The 13,011-nt window shown below is 38.7% G+C and overlaps 1 protein-coding gene across 2 annotated transcripts in view; it reads right to left on the bottom strand.

Annotated features, from left to right (window-relative positions):
* The window catches only part of LOC120300133 (cytochrome c oxidase subunit 6B1-like), a 68,162-nt gene that overhangs the window by 33,966 nt on the left and 21,185 nt on the right, over positions 1-13,011 (bottom strand). The gene's annotated exons all lie outside the window — the stretch shown is intronic.

The raw sequence follows: 13,011 nt of genomic DNA, 5'->3' as shown, positions 1-13,011 counted from the left end.
CAGACTTCAGCTTCCCTAATTCTCCACAATTACCATCCTGACTGGGAAATTCTAGGAGTTGAAGTCCAGGCATCTGGAGAGGATGAAATTTAAAGGTTAAGGCTAATTTTAAACAAGTTAAATTCAAACAAATTACAACTGTGGAGAGCGTCCATCCAAAGCTGTGCATAGCCAGCTTTCCTGATCTCATTTTTCAAAACTAGATCCTAGAATGGAAAATGTGGAGTGTTTTCAAACCAGTCTCACAACCCTGAAAATTGTTGGACTTAAGTTAGTATCAGTTGCCCCCACTCTTCATAATATGGAAACAGTTGTTTCTCCACTCCAGCTAAACAAATGGGTCAACTGAGTGTGTGGTTGTTTTATATGGTCTAACTCCCTGGCTTTTTTAGGTTTAAAAATATTTCCAGTTAAAAGAAAAAAAATCTGTTTTCCTTCTGTCCTAAAGCTGAAGTGAATTCTGCACCAACATCTCACATAGACTGCATTAATGACATATTAGGGTTTTTTACTTTCCGTAAGGATCTGCTTCTATTGAGATACATATCCAGTCTTGTTATCAATGTTCTTTTGTGCTTCAGGCTCAGTGGTGGGATTCAGCCGTTTCGCACCACTTCAACAGAAGCTGTAGCTAATTTCTTGTTGCCCAGGCCCAGAATGGACTTCCGGAAGCAGCATCCATGCAGAGAACTGGTTGTTCACATATTTGAATCTCACCACTGTTCAGGCTGCATGATCTAGAGCCAAGTTACATAAGGATGTGAAGGGTTCTGGAACAAAGGGAAATTGTTTAGTCTAACTGTTGCTTTTTGCTTTTTGTAATCAGCTTTCGCACCAGAGAAATTTCATGCAAACTTGGGAAACCTGTACCTGGCACTTCTGGACGTGACTCTGTCAGCGTTTCAGATTGTTGGCCACTCAGCTGCTTAATTTGATCAAATAAAGTGCTGCTTAATCAAGAAGTCTCCTCTTGGGTTATCTAATTAGGTTAATATGGTATCTCAAGTTTAAGTAAGGGACCGGGACCTTACAGCACCATGCATGTTTTTCATTTGTATGGTGCCATCACAACACACATGCCTCTGATTCCCTAGTAGAAACTGCATTTAAAATTATATAGAAAATACACAACACGAGACATAGCATCCAAATACTTTTTTCCACTGGAATGATATATAGCTGGGGTCTTCAAACTTGGCACTTTTATGACTTGTGGACTTCAACTCCCAGAATTCCTCAGCCAGGCACACTTGAGTTTTGAGTGATATTTTCACTCAACTGTTCACTGGCTGCCTATGATAAGAAGATGCAATTGAGCTTCCGTTACGGGGCGACGGCAATGGCGGCTACTTAGTAGCCGTCCAGCTGGGAAGGTGTCAGAATCGCGGAGCACAGCGCGTATCAGCGGCCCGCGGTTCGGAATCCCCTTCCCGGGCAAAGGGAAGGGGTAGAGAATGCAGGAGTAGAGGTAGAACCCCTGAACCCTCTCTGGATTTATTCCTAGAGGGGGTGGAAGGAGTGTTCCCTCAGAGCTCCTGCTGATCTCCGCCTCCCAGCTGTTTTTGCTTCCTTTTGAAGCAAAAGAAACCGCCGCCTCTATCTCCGCGTCTACAGCGTCTTGGTGAGTAATCTCCGAAGCGGACAGAGCGGTTTAAAGGATCTTTTTTTATATAGTTTAGTGTTTTATTTCTCTCTTTTAGTTAGTTTTGATTATCTCTCCTTTGTTCTTTTTTTTTGCTGGTATGGAGAGAGGAAATAAGATGGCGTTTTAAAAGTGTCGGAGTTTTTTTTTTTCCTTTTCTCTTTTGTCTTTTTGCTTTTAAAGTTTTGGACTTAAATGACTGCTTTTGATCTTTTTGTTCCTGGTATTGGATTTTTTCTCCTTTTTTCCTTGGACTTTTAAGGATTACAGTGTTTTTGTCCTTTTTTTAAAAAAATTCTGTTTCCCTCCTCCCCCTTTTTTTTGGGAAGAAGGGAAGAGAGAACTGCGTCATATAAAATGGCTTCAAAGAGACAGCCGCCTTCTATAACATCCAAGGTGGTCTCCTCTCCCACAGCTTTAATTGCACAACCACAACAACAACTTAAACATGTACCACCGACCCAGCCACCACCCTCCCCTCCTTTGCCAGGCCCGTCAGTACAAGAGATTAAAGGCATAATGGGAGATGTTGTATCTCAAATTAGAGATGAAATGAAGCAACTTGTTACACAGATTAAATCTGAAATTAAAGAAGAGTTAAGTGGGATGAAGGTCTCACTAGAAGATAATAACACCATCTTGCGGCAAGATATAGTTGCAGCTGTATCAGGCTTGGCTACGGTGGTGGTGAAGCTGGACTCGAGAGTGGAGGAAGTGGCAGATAAAGTTGACTCTTTTGAGGAGAAATTCCAAGATATGGAAAGGAAGATGGAGACTTCACAAGAAGATATCCTTATGTTCCAGTATAGACAGATGGAGTATGCCCTGAGGATCAGGGGCCTTAAGGAAGATATGAATCAAGACCTGATGGAGGTGGTGCTTACTGACCTAGCTATTGCTCTGAATATGGATAAAGGAGAATTACGCAGAGAAGTGGAAAAAATTTACAGAGTTAACTCTTGGATTGCCAAGCAGAAGAATTTGCCTAGAGACGTGGTGATTTATTTTACAAAGAAGTCTCTGCGTAATGAAATTATACAAGTTTTTTATAATAAGAGATTCCAGATTGCTGCCCAAGATATCATCATCTTAAAGGAAATCCCATCAAAAATTTTAAGAAGTAGGAAAGATTTTGCTTTTCTAGCTAATGAGCTTAAAGCCAGATTGATGCCATTTAGATGGGAGATCCCGATGGATATTGTTCTGAGCCATGCGGGGATGTGTTATAGGTTGAATACGGTTGATAAAGCCAAAGAGTTCTACAACACGGTCCTGGGTGCAGGCTCAGTTTCACCTGTTCAGAAACCCCTGAGTGGCAAAGAGTTGGAGCAATCTGAAGCACTAGGTCTGGTTTCTGCTGGGATGCTGCAAGCTGAATGGCAACATCAAACGGAGGTCAAAGAGCAGAGAATGACCCGTGCAGCTTATAGACGTAAGGAGAAGGAGCAACGCAAGAGAGAGGTTAAAGAATCTTCTTCCGAAAGTGTTTCATCGCCGGTGGGATGAGCAAGACCCAAGAGTTCTGCAACACATGCAGGAATGGCAGATCTCCAGGGAGTCTTCTCCAGGCTCCTGGCCAAGGGAGATGGCAAAGTTCCTGACCTGGAATGTTAACGGATTGAATTCTCCACAGAAAAGAAAGAAAATCTTTTACTATTTGAAGCAACATAACAATGATGTTATTTGTCTACAGGAAACTCATATTTTACTTAAAGATCAGAAATACCTAGTTAATGCCCGTCTGGGATCTCACTTTGTATCTTCTGCTCCTGGGAAAAAGGGGGAGTGGTTATCTATGTGAAGCAAAATTTACCAGCTTGTCTGGTAGAATCAGATCCCCAAGGAAGATATGTGATGATTGAACTTGGTCTGTATGGTAAGAAAATACTCATAGTGGGACTTTATGTACCAAATCAGCAACAGGAACAATTTTATAGATTGCTACATCAAAAAATAACTTTGCTGGACTATAGATCCGTGGTATTAATGGGTGATTGGAATGGCATCTTAGATATACAAAGGGATAAGAAAGGTTCTTCTCCTCTTTTTAAACAGGCAAAATTACCTAAAGCTTTTTTTGATATGAAGGAGGATTGGGAACTAAGGGACTATTGGCGGGAATGTAATCAAGAGGAGAGTGACTTTACCTCCTTCTCAGATAGACACCAATCCTTTTCAAGAATTGACTTTTTTTTTTATTACAACGGACTTATACAATAGAGTAAAGAATGTAAAGATTTTTCCTAGGTCGTTGATGGATCATAGTCCAGTTTGGATGGAGCTGACTCAAGAAAAAGAGGAGAGAAGATCCTGGAGGGTGAATGAAAACTTATTTAGACAAGAAAAGAATATTCAAAAGCTAAAGGAGTCTTTAAAGGATTATTTTGCTTTAAATATGCATAAGGGGACTTCAATGTCAATGGTATGGGATGCAGGTAAAGCATTTATGTGTGGGATCTTGATAAAAATGAATAATTCTCATAAGCGAAGGCAGACTCAAAAACGTAAAGAATTGGAGGATGAAATTAAGTTAAAAGAAAAGTCTTTGATTTTAAATCCTTCAGATGAAAGCATTAAAGAATCGGTAAAGTTGTTAAGAGCACAATTTAATATGTTGCTGGCGGATCAAGCTGCAACTAACTTATTGTTTATGAAACAAAATACATTTTGTAATGCCAATAAACCAGGGAGATGGCTGGCCTATCAATTAAGAAAGAAGCAGAGACAGAGGATAATAGATAAAATAAATTATAAGGGCAAATTAGTCTTTCAGAAGGAATTGATTAAGAAATCTTTTTTAGATTATTATCAAAAATTATACAAATCTACTAATGTGCAAATCCTAGATATAAATAAATATTTAAGTGAGGCTAGTTTTCCCAAACTGACAGAGGATCAGAAACATGAAATTAATGGCTTAATTAATAAAGAGGAAATTGTGATAGCAATTAAACAATTGAAACTAGGGAAAGCACCGGGTACGGATGGGTTGACAGCTGTTTACTACAAAGTTTTAATGGAGGAGATGATCCAACCACTAGGCGATCTTTTCAATGATATCTTACAAGGCTCAGAGATTCCTCCTTCATGGCGTAGTGCTTTTATTTCTTTGATTCCAAAAGAGGATCAAGATCTTACTTTACCAAAGAATTATAGACCTATATCTCTTTTAAATGTGGACTATAAGATATTTGTAAAAATCTTAGTAAATAGGTTTATGAGGGTTGTGCATCATCTTGTGCATAAAGATCAATCTGGGTTTATAACTGGTAGGTATATGAAAAATAATGTTAGACAAATCATTAATTTATTAGAATACTTAGACAAGAATAACCAAGTCCCTGCAGGGCTGATATTTTTAGATGCTGAAAAAGCCTTTGATCAATTGAATTGGCATTTTATGTTAAGAGTAATTGAAAAGATGAATTTTGGTGAAAAGATATTACAAGTTCTTATGGTAATATATCAAAAACAAACGGCACAACTTATTGTTAATGGAGGTTTGTCAGAGGTATTTACAATAGAAAAAGGTACTAGGCAGGGATGTCCACTATCACCGTTGTTGTTTGTCTTAACATTGGAAATATTGTTGATCAAAATTCGAGATTCGCAGGAAATTAAAGGAATAGAAGTTAATAAAAAAGAATATAAGTTAAGAGCCTTTGCAGACGACTTGGTGGTTACTTTGTCGCAACCTATTAGTTCTGCAGTAAAGTTATTACAGTTAATTCATCAATATGGTTTGGTTTCGGGTTTTAGGATTAATGTTAACAAGACTAAAATCCTACCTAAAAATATGACTATTCAGGAGAAGCAGACTTTGGCTAACTTGACGGGTTTTGAAATTGTTAATAAGGTAAAATATTTGGGGGTGATGCTATCTGTTTCTAATGCAAAATTATTTAAAAATAATTATGACAGGTTGTGGGTTAGTGTACAGAAAGACTTGAAGAATTGGGAGAAGCTGCAACTATCTCTCATGGGAAGAATTGCAGTGATAAAAATGAATATTCTACCCAAGTTTCTTTTTTTGTTTCAAATGTTACCGATTTTGAAGAATGAGACTAATCTAAGTGAATGGCAGAAGGGTGTTAATAAATTTATTTGGGCAGGGAAAAAGCCAAGGGTTAAGTTTAAAATTATGCAAGACTTCCGTGAGAGAGGTGGACTCAAGGTACCGAATTTGAAATTATATTATGATGCGGTGGTTTTAACACTAATTAGTGACTGGGTAAATTTGACAAATCTTGAGATACTCCATCTAGAGGGATGGGACTTACTTTTTGGGTGGCATGCCTATTTAATATTCAATAAAAAAGTGGATTGGGCTTTTAAATCTCACATTATAAGAACTTCTTTACTTAGGATTTGGAGAAAATATTATAAAAGTGATTTTAAAGTACCATTATGGGCTATACCCTGGCATGCGATAGAAGGAATAAAAAGAGGTGTTAAAATGGACATGGTGTCTTATAGACAGCTACTCAGATGGGATGGACAAAATTGGCAATTAAAATTACGGGAGGAGTTAGCACAAGAAAATATTATTTATTCTTGGTTTCAATATAGGCAATTAGCAGACAGATGGAAGGTGGATTGCAAGGTGGGTTTTCTTAGAGAAGATGAAAATCTTATTAAGCAAGTGAAGGATCAAAGACAAGCCCATATTAAGAGAATTTATGGGGTGCTAGTTGAATTGGACTCAGAAACGGAATTAATTAAAGATTGTATGATTAGATGGGCCCAAAACTTTGGTGAATCAGTCCCATTGGATACATGGGAAACCATTTGGGTAAGAAATGTCAAATTTACACAGGCACAGAATTTAAGGGAGAATTTTTATAAAATGTTTTATAGATGGCACCTTGACCCACAAAAAATGTCTTTCATGTACCCGGACTTACAGCCTAAATGTTGGAGATGTGGTTGCTTGGATGCCACCTATTACCACATTTGGTGGTCGTGCAGAGAGATAAAAGCATTTTGGATTAAGATATGGTGGAATATTCAGAGAATTTTTAGAAGGAGGGTAAAATTTACTCCGCAGTTATTTTTGTTGGGTATAGTTACTGATTGTGATACAAAGGAGGTTATATTGATGTTAAATTTGATTACAGCCGCAAGGCTGTTAGTAGGACAATATTGGAAGAAGGAATCCTTGCCTACACTGCAGGAATGGTTTTTTAAAGTGTCCTATTTGGCGGAAATGGCAAAGATTTCGGCTTTCTTAAAGGAACAAACGCAAGAGAAATTTCTTGCTGTTTGGGATAAATGGATAGAATTTATACAATTTAAATTGGATATAAAAAAATATCACATTGCTTTTTCATAATTCTTATTTCTATATACATATACATATATTTCAGTCTTATTTCTTTTTCCTTTTTATATATAATTTTTTTAATTCTTTTTTAATTAAGCCTATATTCTGCTCTGGGAAGCTCAGGGGGGGGAAGGGGGGTGTTTTGGGGGGGATGGGGAAGGGGATGTTATGTTTAGTTTTTTGTATATGTTGTTTTCTGTTTTTGTATTGTTATATTTTTTTCTGTTTTTTTTGTAAAAACTTATAAAAATTTTCAATAAAAAAAAAAGAAGATGCAATATATGAGGCTATACAAATATGTTGAAATCAAGACCATGTACCCACATAAATTTTTCACGTGGCTCTTGCTTAGCCCAGAACATGCGATTAGCAACTAAGTAATGAGCAGGTGTGAAATGGCTGACTCTGGTTTCATAATTTCTGTTATCACCCATACAAGCAGCTACAAAGTTTCCCACGTAAATATACGCTATTTAACGTAATGAATGGAAAGGCTTCTATCTTGCTAAAAGGGGTCCAGTGAGAAAGCCCCACATATACCACAGTAATGACATCTGTCCCATTCTTTGAGAACATTACTATTTTCTCTGTAGCAAAAACTTTACCAAATGGAACAAGGAGATCATGTTGATCAGGCTGTTAACGACAGTACAAACATCACGCCTCTCAGCTTGCCTTCCAGCCCTCCCAGTATGGGCTCAGTTTGCCATATAATGGGATGGGGCACAGTCTCAGCTACTAAAGGTAGGGATCTCTGTCTATACTCTCAGACCGAGCTTTTGATGTAACATCAACTATGTCTAAGGTCCCACTATGTCACCCATAAATATTGGAATGTGGAACTACAATGGGATTCCCTAAGATTCCATTTCTTCATCAGTTCCACACACACAAGGTCCTTGGAATAAAAGAAATAAGTAAGGGACTGGCATGCTGTATAGCTGAAAAAACTTCTATAGGATCAGGTACCTTGGTATGCATAACAAAAGTGTACAATTTGATGATGAGCAGAGAAGATACCCAAAGGAGATGTAAGGACCCACCCCACTTTGCATCTTAAGAAGACAAAACTCTTGGAATAATTCTTCCAACAGGCATCCTTTATTAAGAGAAAATGGTTGCAGGCGTTCTAGACAGGACTTGGGGTCCAAGCTCTCCCATTCAAGGTTTTAAGGGGTTCCCCAGTAGCTCCACCCAATCACCCCCTTCTTCCAGCGACAGTCTCAGGCATTACACTCCCACCCCCTTTTTCTTACTGCCGACTGGATGGAGACTTCAGAGAGAACTACATGAAGGGAATAGCCCCATTGTTATGGTTAGTCCTTTTGGTGATATACACATCCAGTTCTTTTGAAGTGTACCGAAGGAAGTGAGGGCCATAAAGCCCCTTTGTTCACCCCCTTCCCTTCATCATATGACAGAATCCAGAGAAGGCAGAAATGGTATTTTCTATAGTTGATAACTAATGATGAAATATAATTGGATTCTGACAGGAGAAGTACTTTTTTCGCTGTCGCAATAACATTACCAGATGGGACAAGGACATCATGTTGATCAGGCTGGACAGTCCTGTTAACAACAGTACACACATCGTGTCTCTCAGCTTGCCTTCCAGCCCTCCCAGTGTGGGCTCAGTTTTCCGTGTCATGGGATGGGGCACAACCACATCTCCTCAAAGTAGGGATCTCTGTCTATACTCTCAGACCCCAGCTTTTGATGCAACATCAACTAGCTTTCAGGTCCCACTATATCACCCATGAATATTGGAATGTGGATGGACAATGGGATTATCTAAGATTCCATTTCTTCATCAGTTCCACACCAACAAGGTCCTTGGAATAAAAGAAAAAAGTAAGGGACTGGCATGCTGTATAGATTTTAAAAAAAACCCTATAGGATCAGGTTTATTTATAGCAGTGCTGTTGCAAATCAGAAAAATACCATTAGCATGGCAGTCTTGCCTGGCTTACCTTTAATAATGGGGTGTTTTGTGAATGGTCATGGCCGTTTTGGAAATGGAGAAGTCTCCCACAAAGGTTTTCAGAGTATATTTAACACTTGCTCTCAAAATAGCAAATATGAACTCAAAAACATGGTCTATCCTTGGATGGATATAAAATCTCTGTGGATGATTGCAGAGGATGTCTTCCTTTTAAGCCCTGGTGGTGCAGTGGTTAGAATGCAGTATTGCAGGCTATCTCTGCTCCTAGCCTGGAATTCGATCATGACAAGGCTCAAGGTTGACTCAACGTTCCATCCTTTTGAGGTTGATAAAAGGAGGACTCAGATTGTTAGGGGCAATATGCAGATATTGTAAATCACCCAGAGAGTGCAGTATATATGTCTAAGTGCTATTGCTATTGCTAGTAAGGTCATGGAAGTGTTACATGCACTCTCAGCTTTGGCTTATGGTCATCCACACATTCAAGCCTGTCAAGGGAGGTTGATGTTGTAAGCCCACCTTGTTTTCTACCTAGGTTTCTACCAAATAGGTGTAGCTAGAGCAGACAAGTCACACAGCCTTGGTGAAGAGCTGAGAAATAATTAAGGATTCACACAAATAATTTTCAACTAACCACTGAGGCACCACAGTTTTTTTGGAATACATGGAGACCCAGTGATTTTAAACTTTACTGCTTGTAATGCAAATTTGCTCTTTCTCATACACACACATACACCCATCCATGTTTAGCACATCCTTCTCAATTAGGTTGCCAGGCACCAAATAGAGGGACAGAAATTCCTAAGTTGTGGATCCAAAGATGACTCGAGGAGTGGGTGACCCCTTTTTATCCTGAAAAGTTCTTGATTTGTTGATTAGCTGGGATTGGGGTTTATTCCACATTCTCAGGCTCAGCTTTGTCTGATTCAGATGTCATTTTTCCTTTGTTTCCTTAGATCCACCAGATGGATCCGTAGCTGGCTGACCGGCCGTACTCAGCGTGTGGTTCTCAATGGAACTGCATCTATATGGAGGGAAGTGTGTAGTGGGGTGCCCCAGGGCTCTGTTCTGGGCCCAGTACTCTTCAACATCTTCATCAATGATTTGGACGAAGGGATAGATGGGGAACTCATCAAATTTGCAGATGACACCAAGCTGGCAGGAATAGCCAACACTCCAGAAGACAGGCTTAAGATACAGAAGTATCTGGACAGACTTGAACACTGGGCACTAACTAACAAAATGAAATTCAATGGTGAAAAAAGCAAGGTTCTACATTTAGGCAAGAAAAACCAAATGCACAAGTACAGCATAGGTGGCACCATGCTCAATAGTAGTAACTGTGAGAGGGACCTCGGAGTCCTAGTAGACAATCACCTAAATATGAGCCAGCAGTGTGCTGCAGCTGCCAAAAAGGCCACCACAGTGCTAGGCTGCATTAACAGAGGGATAGAATCAAGATCACGTGAAGCATTAATGCCACTATAATGCCTTGGTAAGGCCACACTTGGAGTACTGCATCCAGTTTTGGTCACCACGATGTAAAAAAGATGTTGAGACTCTAGAAAGAGTACAGAGAAGAGCAACAAAGATGATTAGGGAACTGGAGGCTAAAACATATAAGGAACGGTTGCTAGAATTGGGTATGTCTAGTTTAACCAAGAGAAGGACAAGGGGGGACGTGATAGCAGTATTCCAATATCTCAGGGGCTGCCATAAAGAAGAGGGAATCAAGCTATTTTCCAAAGCACCTGAAGGTAGGACAAGAAGCAATGGGTGGAAACTAATCAAGGAGAGAAGCAACCTAGAACCACGGAGAAACTTCCTGACAGTGAGAACAATTAATCAGTGGAACAGTGACTTGTCCCGATGTCCCTCATTGTGCTAACATTAACATACTCGATTATGAGGTGTGTCAAGCAGCTCACGGAGGGTTGCCAGCAACAAGCAGAACATTGTGTGCAGGTATCCTGGAAGTAGGCAAAGATTCATGTAAGGTAAGATGATCCATTTTAAGACAGACTCCTAAAGAAATGATGCTAATTTTCAATGCTATGACAGAGACCTAACCTTGAAGGCATCTTTTAGAAACATACAAAGTTATGGCTTTTGCTAACTCAAGTGCCTTCTAGGTGTCTAGATTTCCAGACTTCCCAATACTGGTGATTTTGGTGGGGGAAACTCAAGGAGTTAATTTCTTCTACAAAGATCCTAGATTGGGGAACATCGAAGTGAAATATTGGGGGCTATATGTGAATGGACGATGGGAGGGAATTGTTTGTTCCACTTTCCATTCATAGATACTGTAGTAATGTTTCATGTTTGATTTTTCTCACCAGTGTGACTCTGGGGAACCCCTCATCTGTAATGGACAATTCCAGGGCATTGTATCTTGGGGGGCGCATCCTTGTGCCCAACTGCATAAGCCTTCCCTCTAAATCAAGGTCTTAGATTATACTGACTGGATCCCGGGCATTATTTCAGGAAATACAGCTGCGACTTGCCCCCCGTGAAAACTTTTGAAAAAATTAAGAGGAGAAAATGTAACATATTAGTATATCTCTTCTATATCCCTAACCATATTCAACTGCATTGGAATATATTCCCAGGCAGTAAGCTTTTTTCAGACTCAAGCCTTTGAAGTAAGAAATGCTCAAAATAGTGCTGCAGGGATCATGTCCTGTTTAATTTCAGTATAAAACAATCTCAGTAAAATGGAGGCCTGTTTTAGGGTGAGGTGCAAACTTTTCTGACTCTAAAATGGGCCATTCCAAATATTTCAACCTCTGAATATCTTTCATTTCTGTCCACTTCTGGGACAGTGGGGTCTTTGATGCTCTCTGAGCTTCTTTCCTTGCCGATATTTCATTACCCAGCTAGGTAACATCATCAGTGCTAGAATATTCTCTTCTATTGGTACTTCTGTGGCATTTACAATATGCTCATATGCAGTCATGCAGTCACCCACAAACATATCCATATACCCGGGTCCCACTGTTGCCTAAAAAGGATCCCAGATTAACTTCCACTTCCCAATAACTAAATAGAATCTTTTGAGAATCATGTTTTCATGTAAATTCTCAGGTATCCACAGCAGTAAAATCATATAAATCATCGCTTCTTTTTTGATCCTTTGGTTTTGCAAATAAATGGCCTGTTAAATGGCAGCATTTGAACAACTGGGGTTAAAAGCTCTAAAAAGTCTGACATGGATTTCCGGTTTTGCGTGCTTGAAACTGAGTGAGGAATTTGATCTTCTCTTTTCTATTCTATATTTAATTTCCTGGAAAAGATCCCCAAGAAGCAAAATACCTCCGAAAGGAAAGGAGGGGGATTTCCACCCCACCCTTATACTAAGGGAAGTGGCGAATTAATCTTTTTATGGAGGATCAAAATATATGGAAGTGAAACAAATATAAAATCTGAAATTTAAAACTAAAATCTGAATAAATCTAAAATTGTTGAATGGTTAAGACTCTCATTCTAAAGATTTTGAAAATTGAAAAATAAATAGATGCTGACACGTAGTGGTGGATGAAGACTATGAGAGCTGTGACTTTAATATAAGACTTGGAAAAACCTGGGAAAAGCTAGTCTGTGTTTCTGACCTTCAAAGCTGTGACAAAAAGGAAAGACAATAATCTGGGCTGTAAACAAAGTGAATTATAAATTTCAGGAAAAAAATCTTTTTTGAACTATTTGGATTACAAATACTGTATCTATTTAATCGGGACTCTAAAGCTGTTTGCAGAGAAAAGAAAAGAAGAGAAAAGCTCAAATTCTTGGCCATCATGGATCAGAGACATGTAGAAAGAACATATTAAGAAAACATAAATACTCCATAGGTGTAGATATATAGTATACTGCAAATAATTCAAACAACAATGATTTTAAATCACAAAGAAATCCCAAATAATTTTGAAAATACACTATAAATCAATCTATTTCCAAGTTAACTCTACAACAAAAAAATCCCAGAAAACAAGAACAGAGAAGGAGCAGATAAAACAGATAAATGGATACAAAATTGAGAATAGAGACTTAAAGATGGAACTTAATAAAACAAGTAAACATGATTTAATCCTAGTGAGAAAAATATCACAA

Source organism: Crotalus tigris, unplaced genomic scaffold, assembly GCF_016545835.1.
Source record: "Crotalus tigris isolate CLP2741 ecotype Arizona unplaced genomic scaffold, ASM1654583v1 scf7180000024338.4412243, whole genome shotgun sequence".
Taxonomy (NCBI): Eukaryota; Metazoa; Chordata; class Lepidosauria; order Squamata; family Viperidae; genus Crotalus; species Crotalus tigris.
This window is presented reverse-complemented; position numbering and strand designations above follow the sequence as displayed.